The following is a 10,915-nucleotide window of genomic DNA, read 5'->3' as shown; positions in this document are numbered from 1 at the left end:
GACATGGACTACATCAGTATTAGAGGAACTACGAATGGTGCTAAACATTGTGCAATCACCCATGAACATCTCATTTCTGACCTTATGACGGAGAGGTCACTTTGAAACAGCTGATGATGGTTTTACATAGGTACTCCCATTGTGATGTCCTGGAGCTGGGATGACTGACCTCCCATAAACACAACCATTTACTTTGTGCCAGGTATGATGCCAATCAGCAAAGAGGTTTCCTGCTGATCCCCATTGACTCTAATTTTTCTCAGATACCTTCATGCCACATTTGGTCTAATGCAAGGACAATTACCCTCACCTCACCTCTAGAATTCAGCTCTTTTGAACAAAGGCTGTAATGAGTTCAGGAGCTGAGTGGCCCTGACGGAACCCAAACTAGGCATCACTGAGCAGGTGCTGCTTGATAGCACTGTTGATGACACTTTCATCACTTTACTGATGATCAAAAGTAGACTGGCAGTCTGACAATTAGCCACATTTTTGTGTAGAGGACGCACCCAAACAATTTCCCACATTCTCAGGTAGATGCCAGTGTTGTAACTATACTGGAAGAGCTTTGCCAGGGGAACAGCAAATTCTGGAGCACAAGTCTTCAGTGTTATTGCAGACTGTTATCAGGACCTGATTGTTATCAGGGTCTTTGCAACAGCCAGTGTCTTCAACCATTTCATAATATAACGTGGAGTGAAACAGATTGGCTGAAGACTGGCATCTGGAATGCTGGGGATCACTAAAGGAGACTGAGATGAATCATTCTACTAGGCACTTCAGGCTGCAAATTGCTGTGAATATTTCAGCCTCATCTTTTGCTCTGGGTGCTGGTCTCTCTGATCATTGAGGATAGGAATATTGTGGAGCCTCTTCCTTCAATGAGTTGTTCAATTGTTCACTACCATTCATGAATGGATGTCACAGAACTGCAAATCTGATCTGATCTGATAGTTCTGCCTGTCACTTGCTGTTTGACATGCAAATAGTCTTATTTGGGAGCTTCACCACCTTGACACCCCATTTTTAGGTGTGTTCAATGTTGATCCTGGCCTGCCCTCCTGCACTTTCCATTGAACCAGAGTTGATCCCCTGGCTTGATGGTAATGGTTGACTGGAGGATATGTCTGGCCGTGAGGTTTCAGGTTGTGTGGGGGTATGATTTTTTTGCTTGCAGATGGCACACAGTGTCTCATGGATGCCTATCCTTGAATTGCTAGATCTGTTGGAAGGGAATTTGAGGGATTGGAAGCCCTGCCTCTAGCTATTAATACTCCTTGGAACATGAAATAGCTGCAGGCAGCTGGTATCAGCGAAGACATGTTCATTGAATTTTCAGGCATTAGGGTGGAAATCACCATTTGAAAATTCATATCATACACAAGATTTTGGGTCTCGAGTTAGTCGTCTTAAAGTTTTAAATTTTATTCAGATATTAATTTATTTCAATGAAATGCAAGACATGCTGCCGAGAGGGTTTTAATCATAACTTTTTTCCTGTTAAATAGGAGCAATAAAGGCTTACAGCAGCCATTATAAATCCTGGCATCAGACAATTAAATTTCTTACTTTTCACATCAATGTTTATAATTTTAATTTTTTTGTTTATACAGATAAAAATACCATTTCTTTCTCATCTATATCTACTCAGTGATCTTCAGTATGGATTAAATCTGGTTATTATTTGTGAACCACATATGACATAGAGATTATTCTTCAACTTTTGTTCTCATCACAAATCCTGTTTTCATGAATTATAGCCCTTTGGGACCTAAATAGATATCAAAACTACAGGAAACTATAATTTTCATCAGGCTTGTGTGACAGCTTTAGCCACATGTAAATACATCAACACATAAGTCAATCAAAAATGTCAGCTAAGTTGGTCCCAAGTCAACAATTTATAGGGTCACTGCACGGAACCACAAAAACATTCCAACTGCAACCAAAATGAAAGACGTGAATTGGCAATCCTAAGGTTGGATTTCTAAATATACTGGAGTGATTACAATGAAGGAACTCAGTTCAAATCATGGCAAAGATAATCATTGGTACATTTCATGTTTGTGTTCCTGAACAAACTGAAAAAGAGTGTAATTACATTTGAGGGTTGAGCTCCTGGTAGATTTTAGGGAGGCCAGGATTTTAGGTAGAAGAGACAAAATACACTAAAATGCTCCTTGCAACTTTCATTGCCTATCTAAGTTGCTTTTCAGAGAGGCTTAATGGTCGAACTTCATGACCTGATCAGCAAGTCCATCTCAAGCATAAGTACTGAAGGCAAAGCACTCAGCAAAAGTGTGGCCATTGCAGCTCAGTAGGCCATGAATTGCCCAGATAATATTAGTCACCTGTCCCCACCACATTAGCTTCATTTCCATTCTAGGTGTCACAGAATGAAGTTTGTGTAGTTTACAGGAAGCCTGGAATTTTCTCTGTGGTACCCAGTTCATAAAAACAAGCTTTGGCTAACATGGAAGTTGTGAAAGTTCATTCAGAGAATTGCTGAGACACAGTGTGGGTTCAGCATACTCAAAATGCCAATATCCACATGTAAAATACAACACGTGTGTATCAGCATGTAGAGGGTTTTAGGTCTAAAATCATGTCACTCTCTGCATTGTAGTATGATTTGTTCATCAACAAATTGGCTAAATGGCTACTTAGTTTACGGGCAGGAAGGAAAAATCAAAAGTAGAATCAAAACTGACTGGGAAAGTGAACTATAGGGAGGATGCAGAGATGCTTCCATGTGATTTAGGCAGGTTAACTGAGTGAACAAATGCATGACAGATGAAGTATAATGTGGATAAATCCACATTGGTGGCAAAGCAGGCAGGCAGATTATTATCTGAATGGTGATAGATTGGGAAAAGGAGAAGTGCAACAAGACCTAGGTGTCCTTGTACACCAGTCACTGAAAATAAACATGCAGGTGCAGGAGGTGGTAAAGAAAGCAAATGGTATGTTAGGCTGCATAGTGAGAGGATTATGTACAGGAACAGGGATGTTGTGCTGCAAGTAATACAAGGCCTTCGTGAGACCACACCTGGAATATTGAGCACAGTTTTGGTTTCCTTATCTGAGGAGAGATTTTCTGGCTATGGAGTGAGTGAACAAAGTTTAACCAGACAGACCCTGGGATGGCAGGATTGACGTATGAAGACATTGGATCAGTTAGCGCTATATTCACTGGAGTTCAGAAGAATGAGGGTATATCTTATAGAAACGTGTAAGTTTCTAAGGACCAGACAGAGTAAGTGAAGGAAGAATGTTACCAATGACAGATAGTCTAGAAACAGAGGTCACAGTTGAAAGGTGTTGGATAGGCCATTTAGGACTGAGATGAGGAGAAATTTCTTTGCCTAGAGAGTGGCGAGCCTTGGAATTCTCTGCCATGGAAAGTGGTTGAGGCCAAAATATTTGAATGTTTTCAAGAAAGAGTGAGGTACAGTTCTTCGGGCTAAAGGATTATAACCTTTCATGTGGCACTTTATCAAATGCCTTCTGGAAATCTAAAATCATTCCATTTTCACTTTTCCTCTATCAACTCTGCTTGTTATGTTCTCAAAGATAACTAGCAAATTTGTCAAACAAAGTTTCCATTTCACAAAGCTACGTTGACCCTGTTTGATTCTGTAAACCTTTCAAAATGTCCTGTTATTTCTTCCTTAATAATGGTCTCTAGCATTTTCCCAACAACAGATGTTAGACTGACTAGTTTATGGTATCCTATTTCCTGTCTCCCTGAACAGGAGTGACACATCAACAATTTTCCATTTGGTTGGAATCCAGAATCCAGTGAGTTCTGAAATATTTTAACAAATGACTCCATCTGTGTAGCCACTTCCTTTAAAAACATTGGGTGCAGGCCATCAGGTCCTGCCAACTTGTTTGCCTTCAGTCCCATTATTTTGCCAAAATTTTGTCCTTTAAAATAGAGACTATGAGAAGATATTTCCTCCCATTACACCTTGCTTATTTATTATCTTTGCGATGTTTATAGTATCTCCTACTGTAAATATTGGGTCAAAAGATCTAGCATTCCCCCGTTCCCTGTCAGTAATTCCACAGTTGCATTCTCCAATGGTCCCAGTCTTACTTTAGCTACTCTCTTTCTTTTTATATACTCATGAAAGCTTTTTGCCATTTATTATATGGGGATGAAATATCTCTGAGAAGACCAGTGTCCTGTCACCAAGCTACCCTTTATTTAAACGTGCACAGTACATGATACTGATCCAGCTAGCTCAGAGTTGGCTGCTAGAGTGAACAGAACCCCTGACACTCCTGTTTATTTCTGTCAGTCAGGACTCCCTGGCAGGTTAACAGCACCAATCAGGAAACTCATTTTCTATTAGATTCACCTGGCTGACCTCATTCCAATCAGTACAGGGGAGAGAGTGGAAGTATGGCATTGAGTTAAAGGATCTCCCATGATCATATTGAACAGTAGAGCAGGCTGACAGGGCCAAATGGCTTAGACTTGCTCCCATATTTTATGTATCTATGATTTTAATGTTTCTTGCCAATTTATTTTCATAGTCAATTTTATCCTTCTTTGTTAGCCCTTTAGTTATCTCCCAATTAGTCATCTGCCCTATATTACAATAGAGACTAAACATCAAAGCTACTTCATTCACTTTTAAGCAATTTGTAGGATCCTGAGCTTATGAATATTGTTGGATAACCAAATATCCATTTCTTGAAATGATGTGAACTGCAGTCTTTAGCACTTCAATGGTTGCACTAGAAAGATGCCATCACTCTGTGGAAATGTAAGGTCACCTTATTTATCTTGTTTTGGTGATTTGATGTCCATGATGTGAGAGAGAATAGGAATTACAAAAAAAATCTTTGTAGCAAATTAAAATCCAGAACATGCAACATACAAAATCCACAACAGTAGTTCCAGTAATCTCCAAAGGCAACATTGAATGCAACAGGGCTTACACACAGAACCTGAAGAAGTACGTACAGGGGGTAGATTTTAATGAGTGAAATGACACACAGTATGTGGAAAAAAAATATACCCAGAACATATCCTGCTGTTGAAGAGGATGTTTGTAAAGGTAAGCAGAACATGGGTTGTTGAGGCTATGGAATCAGCTAGCCTAGTCAGAGTAGAGACCACGTCAATGGGAGTTTTATTTCCATCAGGCATGCACTACAATTGACTCTCTCCTGAGATCAATAAAATTGATCCATACCTCAGGGACTTTGTGCATTGTGAATAGAACATGTCAGTACCCGTCATGGTTACAAGATGTCAGCAGTGTTCTTTTGGCTAAAGGGTCCCAGCCGTGGTGCTGTAGCCTTCTAACCTGTGTGTGTCAAGTTGCGCAGTGCTAGCTCGTGCATTTGTATGAAGTCACGAATTGCTAACACCATGGGGTCCTTTGGTGCCTGAAGCTGGACAGGTGCCTGGTCTCTGGTAGTCCTCCAAGTGCCAGAGACTTCGGGCATTTTTTCCTCAACCAACTGCAGAGGGTTTGCTCACCAGGAGGTGCTCCGGACTCTAATCTAGCTAACCGTCCTGCCGATGTGTCAGTATCTGAGCTGGTGGGTAGTGCAAGACGTAGACTAGCTGGTACCTCCTCAGAAGCCCGTGCTGTCTTCCTCAGATATTCTTGTGTTGAGGTACCATCTGCTTGATCATGGATGTCAACATCTAATTGGTACTTGCAGGAGACAAAAGAGAAAATGCATCATGGCCAATGGGGTAAAAGTTATGGAGTTCTAATAATATATTGACAATGGAGGTAATAGGAGAGTAGTACAACACTGAATAATGCTTCTTACCTGTTTGCTAGATCGTGGACATTTCAGCATTTCCACAGAACCAGATTATGCCGTCCTGGTAAGGATCAAGATCCTCTCCTCGTAGGGGATGAGAGGTCGGATGTCAGACACCCTACTACCTATCCCAGCTTGTTATTTTCTCCTGTAATGCGACAAAAGGGAGAAACTGAGTAAGTGCCAGAGTCCTTCGCCATGTCCTCACCCTGAAAGTGGATGACACAGCTGTTGGTGCTCGTACAGATGGGTGAAAGTGAGGTGTCGTGAGAGACTTAATGAGTACACAGCACAGAAGCCATGAAAGGTTGGCAGGTTAGGGTGGTTAAGGTGGGAGACAGCGACTGAGGGCATATGTTGCCGGCAATAGTGAATGTGGTAGACCACGAATCTTGGTGGGAAGGTGTGTGCAGGAACAAACTGTGTGAATGTGAGGTAACAGAGAAAAGATGGTGGCACTCACCCTGGTGAACTAGAGAAGGTCTGGGAACTTTCTTGGCACTACAAGGCATTTCAACAAACCATGGAAACTGCATTGACCTGGGTGGCAATCGTGGCCCAGGCTGACAGGGTCTGGTAGGAGCAAATTATTGCAGATGCTGGAATCTGTACTGAAACAAAAAGTTCTGGAGATCACAGCAGGTCAGGCAGCATTCGTAGTAAGAGAGCAAGCTAATGTTTCAAGTCTGGATAACTCTTCATCAGAGCTGGTGTAAAGTGTGGAGGGGGCAGCAGTTATGCTATATGTGGGGGAGTGGGTGAGATGGTGTAGTGCTGGGGGAGAAAGGGTGCTACTAGTGTAGATTAAGTGATTGGAATGTGAGAATGGCAGAACAATGGTATGTCTAACTGCCAGACTGGAAAGAACAGACAGTCCCACTGGGATTGTGGGGGGAGCGGGAAGAGGACCCAGAATGTAAAGCTAAAAGAAAGGGAAGAAAACAGGAGTGAGTTCATAATCTGATGATGTTGAACTCAGGAAGAGAAGGTTGTAAAGTGTCTGGTCTGGTTCCTCCAGTTTGCATTGTGTATTGCTGGAGACTTGTAGCATGCAAGTGAGCAAGCAAGCAGGATGCTGTCTTAAAATGACTGGCTACAGGGAGGTCGGAGTCATGCTTGCACGCAGCCTGGAGGTGTTCCTCAAAGTGGACCTTCTGATTAGTGTTGGATAAAAATGGATTCAATTTGCAATTGGAGAAAAACAGCTTTATTTCTTCATTAAGCTTTCAATTTCTGAGCAAAATATTTCCTTTAAGAAATATTGTGTAAATAAAGTGCTTCTTTATTACTGGACAAGCAGTTCACTCCCACAACTTCAACCAATTCTGTAAAGTAAAACAGATAGATTTCTAATGTACGCAGCTCATTCATTAACTTACACACAATGAAGGACTGATCTCTATTGCACAGTGTCATCACAAAGAGCAAAGTGAATAACTTATCTATTTATTGCCAAATGTTAACTTGTTGTGCCAAAGTTAGCTTTCTAAGTTGTTCTGGTTTTTAACATTGGTTTGATCTGCTTGTTATGAGGGGCATGGATAGGATAAATAGACAAAGTCTTTTTCCTGGGTGGGGGAGTCCAGAACTAGAGGGTTTAGGGTGAGAGGTGAAAAATATAAAAGGCACCTAAGGGGCAACTTTTTCACGCAGAGGGTGATCTGTGTATGGAATGAGCTGCTGGAGGAAGTGGTGGAGGCTGGTACAATTGCAACATTTTAAAGGCATTTGGATGGGTATATGAATAGGAAGGGTTTGGAGGGATATGGGCCAGGTGCTGGCAGGTGGGACTAGGTTGGGTTGGGCTATCTGTTCGGCATGGACGGGTTGGACCGAGGGTCTGTTTCCATGCTGTACATCTCTATGACTCTAAGAGGCACATTGGATTTGAAATGTTAACTCTCACAAAGATGTTGCCAGATCTGAGTTTCTCCAGCACTTTCTGTTTTATATTTTATATTCATCCTTGTGTTTGCCAATAAAACACAGATCCAGGTGATGTCACATAACTCCTTTAAGCAAGTTTTGAACTGAAGTTTTCTTAAAGCAAAAGGTCAAAAAATAGGGCATAATCTTCTGCATGAAAGGTAACATTGAGCTTTCATTGGTGAGAAATAGAACAAAATGTAAGTAAACTCAATTTATTACCTACCAGCTTCAGGATTACCAACAGAATTATTTAAACCTTCAGGTTGCCTGATGGCTCAGTGGAATACATAATGCAGATCCAAACAGAGTCTGAGGTCCGCAGATCCAAACCTTGCAGTTACCTAATTGAAACAAAACTTGGCTAAGTAAGATATAATGAGTCATATGACAACGAGTTACCTTAAAATCACATCATGCTTCATACTATAAGAAAGATTTTTTCCCAGTGGGCGATAACTTGTGTTCTTTTCATTCAAACAACTCTTTAAAAAGTGCTTCATGTTGTTTCGTAAACAACAATGTAGAAGTATAAAATACAAATAATACAATTATATTCTACAATGGAAATAAATGGAAAAAATTGATTCACGACAGCAACCTTATATAAATAACCTTGATCAATTTACTTTCCCATCCCTGTGTTGTGCATTTGCAAATCATCTGGGATTTAAACCTTGTCATCCTCCAAAATATGCATGATTTCAGCATTCCAGAACAATCTGAAGAATTATTGACTGTTTAGAGTACATTAACCAGAGGTTATATCGGCTGTTATATAGTACACTGGTGAAATGTCTTTAAATATTAATAGACTAAATGAGCTACAGTTACTATGGAACTGTTCACTTTCCATCTCAAACTTACACATGAGAAATGGATTTTCCAATTTCCCCATTTAAACCAGCATTAGCTTTCAAAAAAAATCTAGCATTCCATTTACTCTTTAATTGCCTTGTAGAGAAAGAGAAATTATGAACTTGTGCATCTGCACTTGATCGCAAATGTATCACAGCCAATGAAATACTTTTGGAAGTGTAATCACTTAAAATGTAAGGTAAGCAAAGACAGCATGAGTTAAATAGCCAGATGATTTGGTTTTGTTGCCAAGGGTTGGGTGATTATATTAGTCATGACTCTGGAAAAACCCCTCTGCACAATATCAGTGATTTCAGATCTTTAATGTTCACCTGAAGGGTAGATAGAGTTTTGGGCTAGCATACCATCTGAAAAATGGAACCCACCTGCTAAAGGAAGGATGTTGTGAAACTCGAAAGGGTTCAGAAAAGGTTTACAAGGACGTTGCCAGGGTTGGAGGGTTTGAGCTATAGAGAGAAGCTGAATAGGCAGGGGCTATTTAGAGTCGGAGGCTGAGGGGTTGACTTAAAGGTTATAAAATCATGAGGGGCAGAGATAGGGTGAATAGCCAGGATAGGGGAGTCCAAAATTAGAGGACTAAGGTTTAGGGTGAGAGGGAAAGATGAAAAAAGGATCTAAGGGGCAACTTTTTCATGCAGAGGTGGTGCATGTTTGGAATGAGCTGCCAGAGGAAGTGGCAGAGGCTGATACAATTACAACATTTAAAAGGCGTCTGGATGAGTATAAGGGTTTAGAGGAATATAGGCCAAATGCTGGAAAATGGGACTAGATTAATTTAGGGTATCTGGTTGGCATGCAGAAGTTGGACCGAAAAGTCTGTTTCCATGCCGTATTACTCTACGACTGTATGATCTCCTCACCCCGCTGTGCAGCACTCAATCAATACTGTGGTTAAGGGTCTCAATGGATTATATGTTCAATTTCCAGATAAGATCTTCAGACTCAGAAAAGGAAGTATCACTACTGAGTGAAACCTACCTGCTCCCTCTCAGTTTGAAGTGATCCCAAATCTGATGAAATGAATGTATTGATTACTCTAGTCACTGTACTGTGTTCTGCCTGTAAGTCATAGTGAAGTTTCAAAATGATCGAAGCATGTAACTCTAAAAAAACAGGTTGAATCCAGTGAATGTGAAACAGGAGCTCAAACCATCTCCACCACTGTGTAATGGAGATGAGAAGAGAACTGAGCAATTATTCTGTTTGTAGGAGATGCGTGGTCACTTAAATAGTATCATGGGACCACCTGACTTCATTTTAACAGTCATTGCCAGTTGGATTTCCCAAGTCTAGAAACAAAGCATGTGAAAAAAGACAAGAATGGCTGACTCCATGTTGGGTAGCACGGTGGCTCAGCGGTTAGCACTGCGCCTCACAGCACCAGGGACTCAGGTTCAATTCCAGCCTCGGGCGACTGTCTGCGTGGAGTTTGCACGTTCTCTCCTGTCTGCATGAGTTTCCTCTGGGTGCTCTAGTTTCCTCCCACAGTCCAAAGTTGTGCAGGTTAGGTGAATTGGCCATGTTAAATTGCCCATAGTATTCAGGGGTGTGTAGGTTAGGTGCATAAGTCATGGGTAAATATAGGATAATAGGGTATGGGAATTGGTCTGGGTGGGTTACTCTTCAGAGGGTTCGTGTGGACTTGTTGGGCTGAAGGGCCTGTTTCCACACTGTTGGGATTCTATAAAAATAATTCCATAAGAGACCTTACAGCATGCTTGTGGGCCAAGAGAAACAGGAATGTGTCCTCCAAAGCTGTCCACTTCAGCATTTTGTTTGCTGTTCCCCTTTCACACTCAACCAGCATTGCCATACCACCCCGGATCACAATCAGAATACCCATGCCTCTGACTAAACAATGGAATAACAACCCCAACCCGATGATGGGAATATCCTGATCCCTAACCAAAACAACAGAGCCACACACATTATCTTAACCCTATACTCCCAATAATATCCACCTATTCTCCCCAACCGCAGCCTAGTGCTGTAACAGGAGGCCCCTCTCCTGTTAATTAAGTTGCCTGTGAGATAAACAAAATAACAATCATAGAAGCCCTGCAACTCAATTGCATCTAACTATTTTTCTCAATCACAACACAGAAGATCCAACCCAAAATCAATATGGAATGTGCCAAGACTGAATTCCAGACCATGGACGCAGTCGCCCATATCAGCGTAATCAAAACTTGTTTCAAAAATTGAAGGAATGTAAATAAATGATCATTTTACATTCAAGGCATAAGGGAACCAAGGGAAAGTATAAATCAGCACAAATAATGTGTTGGTTAGGCAGAACTTGATATATGCAGTA

General features: G+C 41.1%; 1 long non-coding RNA gene across 4 annotated transcripts; it reads right to left on the bottom strand.

The window, feature by feature from the left end:
* Window positions 1-5,180: 5,180 nt before the first annotated feature.
* On the bottom strand, window positions 5,181-8,358 carry LOC122555163. 4 transcript variants are annotated; one of them, XR_006313191.1, is made up of 5 exons: window positions 8,324-8,358; window positions 7,949-8,066; window positions 6,260-6,407; window positions 5,803-5,944; window positions 5,181-5,681 (listed from the first exon to the last, which is right to left on the bottom strand). It is a non-coding gene; the product is annotated as an uncharacterized LOC122555163 (long non-coding RNA). The 4 variants fall into 4 exon arrangements; XR_006313194.1 differs by having other exon boundaries at window positions 6,260-6,402; XR_006313192.1 differs by having other exon boundaries at window positions 8,338-8,357.
* Window positions 8,359-10,915: the final 2,557 nt, after the last annotated feature.

This window comes from Chiloscyllium plagiosum, chromosome 12, assembly GCF_004010195.1.
Source record: "Chiloscyllium plagiosum isolate BGI_BamShark_2017 chromosome 12, ASM401019v2, whole genome shotgun sequence".
In the NCBI taxonomy this organism is placed as follows: Eukaryota; Metazoa; Chordata; class Chondrichthyes; order Orectolobiformes; family Hemiscylliidae; genus Chiloscyllium; species Chiloscyllium plagiosum.
The sequence above is the reverse complement of the archived record's forward strand: the minus strand, read 5'-3'. Positions and strand labels throughout refer to the sequence as shown.